Here is a 6,299-nt window from a genome sequence, read left to right as displayed (position 1 = left end):
CATCCTGCTGCCAGTGGTCCTCAAATTATAAGGAATTTGAGAGATGTGGATGGATGAGGGAAAAGCCAAGATGGGCCTTAAAACTGCTGTGAGATCACACAACTCTGTGCTCATTGTATTTTGTGTTTTGATGGAACTTGATTATTTTATTGTGTTTGGTTGTGTTGCACTGTTTACATACCATATTGCCTCCTGCATAGGGAAAATAAAGATGACCTCATTTCTAAACGCTGGTGCTGCACAATAAATTAAAAAATATATCAATATCGTGATATTGCATATTGCAAAGACATGCAATATTTTTTAATAAAATTGTATGCTTTTATCTGAACTTGACTAGTTAGATGAAAACTTAAATGCGCATCACCATCCAAAAGTTGATTATCAAGTTTAATTCCAATGAATTAGCTAGGAATTAATTCAATCAAGAAATGCTTGATTATTTCTCAGCATGTAATTTGTCCTTTAGATGGTAAAAATATTTTTTTTAGGTACATGCTAAATATTGCAATATCTATATCATGTTATTTAACAACTATTTTGCACATCACATGTTTTTCCAATGTCGTGGAACCCTTCTAAATGCTGCAGCATGGTGCACGTGGCTAGTATATCTGCCTCAAATAGGGTCCTTTAAAGCTGAGTAAACTGGCTAGAGTCCAAGGTTACCGGCTCATCTTTTTGTGGGTTATGTATTTTGACACATCACAAGCAGTTTTTATTTCAATATTCAGTAATGTAGTCCTTGAGCGAATCTGGACAATGCCCCGGTTGTACAGGCTCAGCCAGTTTTTGTAGTCACCTCAGGGATTCAGGGCAATTCCCAGTCCTTGTCCAAATTGTTTGCAACCCCTCTAATTGAGGCTGGTTGGCGTGACAATGTCTTCAGTTAGACAGACTAGTTTGTGTGACCGGCTGGGTCGGGGATTACCAATCCAGTTTGACACTGAGTAAAGGGTGTTTCCCGATTTTATGAAACCCCTACAAAATATGACCAATTATGTACCACGCTTGCCGTATATCACACATCGCCAGGTGCCGACACTGAGCAATATGAAAAAAAAAAAAAAAAACGCCCTGCGTGATGTAGTATTATGGTTGCAGGATATACTGTACTTCTCACCTTGGCAATAAATGAGTCACAAATTCAAGGGTAGTCATAATTAAGCAAGGCTTATGTTATGTTAGTAAAGTTTAATAGTATTATTCTCGGTGATTTGTACTCTGTTAATTTTACGCTAATTTGGGTTTCATGCAGCTTCATACACACATCATCAATAGAGAGCGAGGTCCGTGTTGCAACATTTGTCACGATGCTCGTCTTGCACTTCAGTCTAGAATGCTCCCACACTATCGCCACCTACCGTTACTGTCAACTGAATAGCTTTTCTTACAACTCTGACTTTATGCGCATTAAATACAATGTCATTTTCAGTCATTACACAATGCACAAAATATTAATTTGACTGCTAAGCGATCCTGATTGCTTTAGCATTGACAGAGTATCACAGTGGGAAAGGTTTTCAGTATGGTAAGCTGAGACTGTCAGGAATGAGTTGAGCCAGGGCGACCAAATGCAGCTTGAACCAGGATTTATTGCAGGGAAAAGGAGTTGGAAGGGAGGCAGGTGGGGAACGAACGACACAGACGGGAGGAAGACTCACGGCCAGCAAAACAGACAGACTGACCGACATGAAGTCCCCTTGGACAAGATTAAAATTCTGACCGTGAGCCTTCAGACAGACCGAGGGAAAACCAGATGACACGAACAGGAACACTGGGCACGAACAGGAATGGACACAACAGTAGACACCGACAGGGAGAAACACACGGGCAGGGCTTAAATACACAGGGTAACAAGAGGAAGCAGGTGACAGACATTACGGTAACGAAAGGGGTGTGGCTGAGCGAAGTGGCAAGGGCGTGACAGTACCCCCCCCCCCACAAGGGACGGCTCCCGACGTCCCAAAAAAGAAAAAAAATCCAAGACTGTCCAACATGGGCGGGGAGGAAATGGGGAGGTGGCCGCACGTCACACACCGCCGAAGGCCGACTGGGTGACGGCCGCTGGATCCACGCCGCCGGAACTGGTGGCGGCCGCAGCATCCGCGCCGTCGGGACTGGATCGGGGGGCGGCCGTGTGTCATGCGCCGTTGAAGCCGACTGGGTGACGGCCGCGGGATCTGCGCCGCCGGAACTGGTGGCGGCCGCAGCATCCGCGCCGTCGGGACTGGGTCGGGGGGCGGCCGTGCGTCATGCACCGTTGAAGGCCGACGGTGACAGCCGCTGGCTCCGCGCCGCCGGAACAAGTGGCGGCCGCTGGATTCGCGCCGTCGGATCTGTTTTGGGGGGGGGGCAACCGTGCCTCTTGCGTCGCTTGAACTCATCTCCTTGGCGACCATGCAACAGTTGCGGGAGCCGGCAAAGGGTTGGTCCAAGCGCTGGTCGCTGTGATGGTCGGTGTCTTCTGTCAGGAATGAGTTGAGCCAGGGCGACCAAATGCAGCTTGAACCAGGATTTATTGCAGGGAAAAGGAGTTGGAAGGGAGGCAGGTGGGGAACGAACGACACAGACGGGAGGAAGACTCACGGCCAGCAAAACAGACAGACTGACCGACATGAAGTCCCCTTGGACAAGATTAAAATTCTGACCGTGAGCCTTCAGACAGACCGAGGGAAAACCAGATGACACGAACAGGAACACTGGGCACGAACAGGAATGGACACAACAGTAGACACCGACAGGGAGAAACACACGGGCAGGGCTTAAATACACAGGGTAACAAGAGGAAGCAGGTGACAGACATTACGGTAACGAAAGGGGTGTGGCTGAGCGAAGTGGCACGGGCGTGACAGAGACATTTATGATTTTACATTAATGTAAATGCGTGTGGCAGAAATTCATTTTCTTTTAACGTTTGTGTCTCCAATAATTTTATATTAGACTTTTCCTTATCATTCCTAACACATCAGTGTCATTGCTTATTGATCATTTGATCAGAAGCTTTAATTTTTTTGCTGAGGGTGGATGGCAAATTCAAAAGGACTACAATTTCCATTACTGTGTGACTTTGTGTTTGGTCATTCAAATACAAGGGTGAAGCATTTTAAGGGAAAACTAAGATAAAGGATTTTTTTGTATTCTTGTCCAGGAGTGGAAATATCTTCCCCAGTGTGACATCAATGTTCTCTTAAGTTCCAGCTTGTCAACCCTTAATCAAAATCTCTATGACAATCATGTCGGTGAGTGCCTCAGGTTTATTGGAGGTTTCCATTTATTCTGATTTGTAAGGGAGCAAGATTATCACCAGTGGACTTCTTTTATCTTGTAACACCTTCAGGCCTTGATCTCGTCTGCGACGGAGATCAATCAACTGTGTATATGAACAAGTATTATTTCTTCATGTCATCTACTGTTCTTACAGTGAAAACATGTCAATAGAACATTGAGAGCCAGCCAGTATAAATCTTTTTAATGTACTGTATGCTTTGTGAATTCATTTGACAATCTAGAGAACGGTTATTCCCAACTGTCGTCACCCTCTACTATGTATTTTTCTGCCACACCACAAAGCTGACCACACGCATGCAGGCCGACAAGGAGAGAGTGAGTGAAATTTTGAAATGGAATTGTGTTACTTTTCTCAGAAATTGAATGGGTATTTGTTTGGTCTTAAGCAGGGGTAGGTAATTTATTTTGCAAAGGGACTGTGACGGCTCCAGGATTTTTCCTCTTCCGTAGATGAAGGTTTGACTGAAAATTTTACAATATCAAATAAAATGCTGCTGGTGTTTAACTGAGGCTGCACAGATATCTCATGGGCTTATAGAATCCCACCCCCCTAGCTCTGCTGTAACGCCATCCCTGCAAAAGAGTCACATGAGAAACTGGAGCATCTGCCAAGGGCCAAGTCAACATGCTGACCTCACCTTTGAGTTTTTATTTAGGGAAAGCATAATGTCTTGTTTTGATGAATTGCTATGTGTCAGTTGTTCTAATTAGGAAATACAGATTTTGAACAAAATTCATAGCGGTCATTGAATTGAATTGAATTGTTTACACTTTAATTACACATTATTTTTGTGCACCAATCACCACCTCAGAATAGCCGTTCCTAGTCCGTACTCCCAAATGGTACATAAATAAGTGGGAAGGATATTTTTGACAAGAGAGTACTGTCAGTGGATCCTTCCTTTATAACTCTATGATATCGCCTCACTAGGAGGCATCAACACGATTAAATTTCCGATTGGTCTGAAAGAGGAGTCACGTTGTCACAGTCAAGCAGAGACACCCGAAAGAAAACCATTTGAGTTATAGTCGACCCCTATCCATCCGTCCGTCCGTCCGTCAGGGTTTTCCAGATTATCTTTATCGTATGATTATGTTGGAATGCAACCTGTAATAAATAACCTAGCTTGTCCCATCCTACACAAAGTCGTAAAATACCCCTTGCTATATTTTGACTAGAGGTCAAGGGCTTTCTCTATTCAGTCCATTCTTACCCCCACCCTGTTTCTCTTGATAAAAATGCTCTTGCAGGGGGCGAGAGTCAGACCTCCATTCGATCATCGCTGTACGCACAGCGACAAATGGACTCTCCACCTGCAGGTGTCTAAAAGGACTTACTTGTCTCCCGTGTGGTTCTTGCAAAATAAGTTGGAATGAGCGAAACTCTAACAAGAATGTAAGGCGTGTCCCAGAGAGCAAACAGGGAGGAAAAGGAAAGTGGAAACCTTGGTTGTAAGTGCCCCTATGGGTCGCACCTCAGGTCACTTGAATGGCGCACGGATGCCACCAAGAAAAAAGTGCAATAGTGCAGCTCACTGCAGCTCAGCATGAAGGCTCATGTGATGGATAACAAGCCCTCGCTCAATCACATTTTATCAATCAAAATCAAGCAATGTATGAATGAACTTCACCTCCCTAACAAGCAGGCAACACATTATATACCGATATAAATGAGATAATCGTCGAACATTGCTTTGTTCGACCACGATACTCAGACATACCTCATCGACCGTATATTAGACGTGCCATTTTGTAGTGGAATAAAATATTAAGTTTAAAAGGCATTAAGTGTTTCCGACCAAATATTTAATGTGAGTTAGAGATCAATTTATAGTTTTATGAACAATATCGAGCTATAAAATAAAAAAAATATATTTTTTAAAACCCAGCTATTATGGATTTTCCACAGCTAAAATTTGCATTTCAAACATCCATCCATCCATCCATCCATCCATCCATCCATCCATCCATCCATCCATCCATCCATCCATCCATCCATCCATCCATCCATCCATCCATCCATCCTCTTTCGCTTATCCGCGGTCGGTTTGCGGGGGCAGCAGCTTTAGGAGGGACTCCCAGACTTCCCTCTCCCCAGCCACTTCATCCATCTCATCCTGGGGGATCCCAAGGTGTTCCCAGGCCAACCGAGAGACATAGTCTCTCCAGCGCATCCTGGGTCGGCCGTGAGGTCTCCTACCGGTGGGACATGCCCGGAACACCTCCTCAGGGAGGCGTCCAGGAGGCATCCTGATGAGATGCCTGAGCCACCTCATCTGGCTCCTCTCAATGTAGAAGAGCAGCGGCTCTACTCCGAGTCCATCCTGGATGACCGAGCTTCTCACCTTATCTCTAAGAGAGAGCCCGGACACCCTGTGGAGGAAACTCATTTTGGCCGCTTGTATCCGGGATCTCGTTCTTTCGGTCACAACCCAAAGCTCATTTCATGTCAGGCGCAGAGCAGGGAGAGGACTCGAATGCAGAGAGTTCAATGTCCAAAAAGGCTTTTATTGTCTCCACTGACAGTCGAACAAAAAACGCCTCACTAGGAGGGAAAAAAGGGAAAACAAAGGCGCCTCGAACCGAGGGAGGAAAAGGGGAAATCAAAGCGCCTCGAACCGAGGGAAATACAAAAACAAGGTAGCGATGTAACCAAGTTAACATCGGTGATCAAAGTCGCTCAAACAAGGCTTCTACGTGGAACTCGAGGGTTTCGTGATCGCTAGTGTTCTGACAAGGCAAGACGCACTGGCACTGGATACTAGGAAAGACGCGGGTTATATGGACACAGGAGGGGAACACAGGTGAAGACAGTTGGTCATTGACGCAGGTGCACACACTTGGAATCAGGGGTTCACGTGACCGGACGCACAGGGGAAGGACACACTGACTGGAACGAGAGGAAAATCACAATAAAACAGGAAATGATCCGGACGACACATGACAGCATGACATTTCAAACAGTAATCAATTTTATTTTTACTGCATTTTACATTTGAAGGAATTCT

Source organism: Syngnathus scovelli, chromosome 7 (assembly GCF_024217435.2).
Source record: "Syngnathus scovelli strain Florida chromosome 7, RoL_Ssco_1.2, whole genome shotgun sequence".
Lineage (NCBI taxonomy): Eukaryota > Metazoa > Chordata > Actinopteri > Syngnathiformes > Syngnathidae > Syngnathus > Syngnathus scovelli.
The sequence above is the reverse complement of the archived record's forward strand: the minus strand, read 5'-3'. Positions refer to the sequence as shown.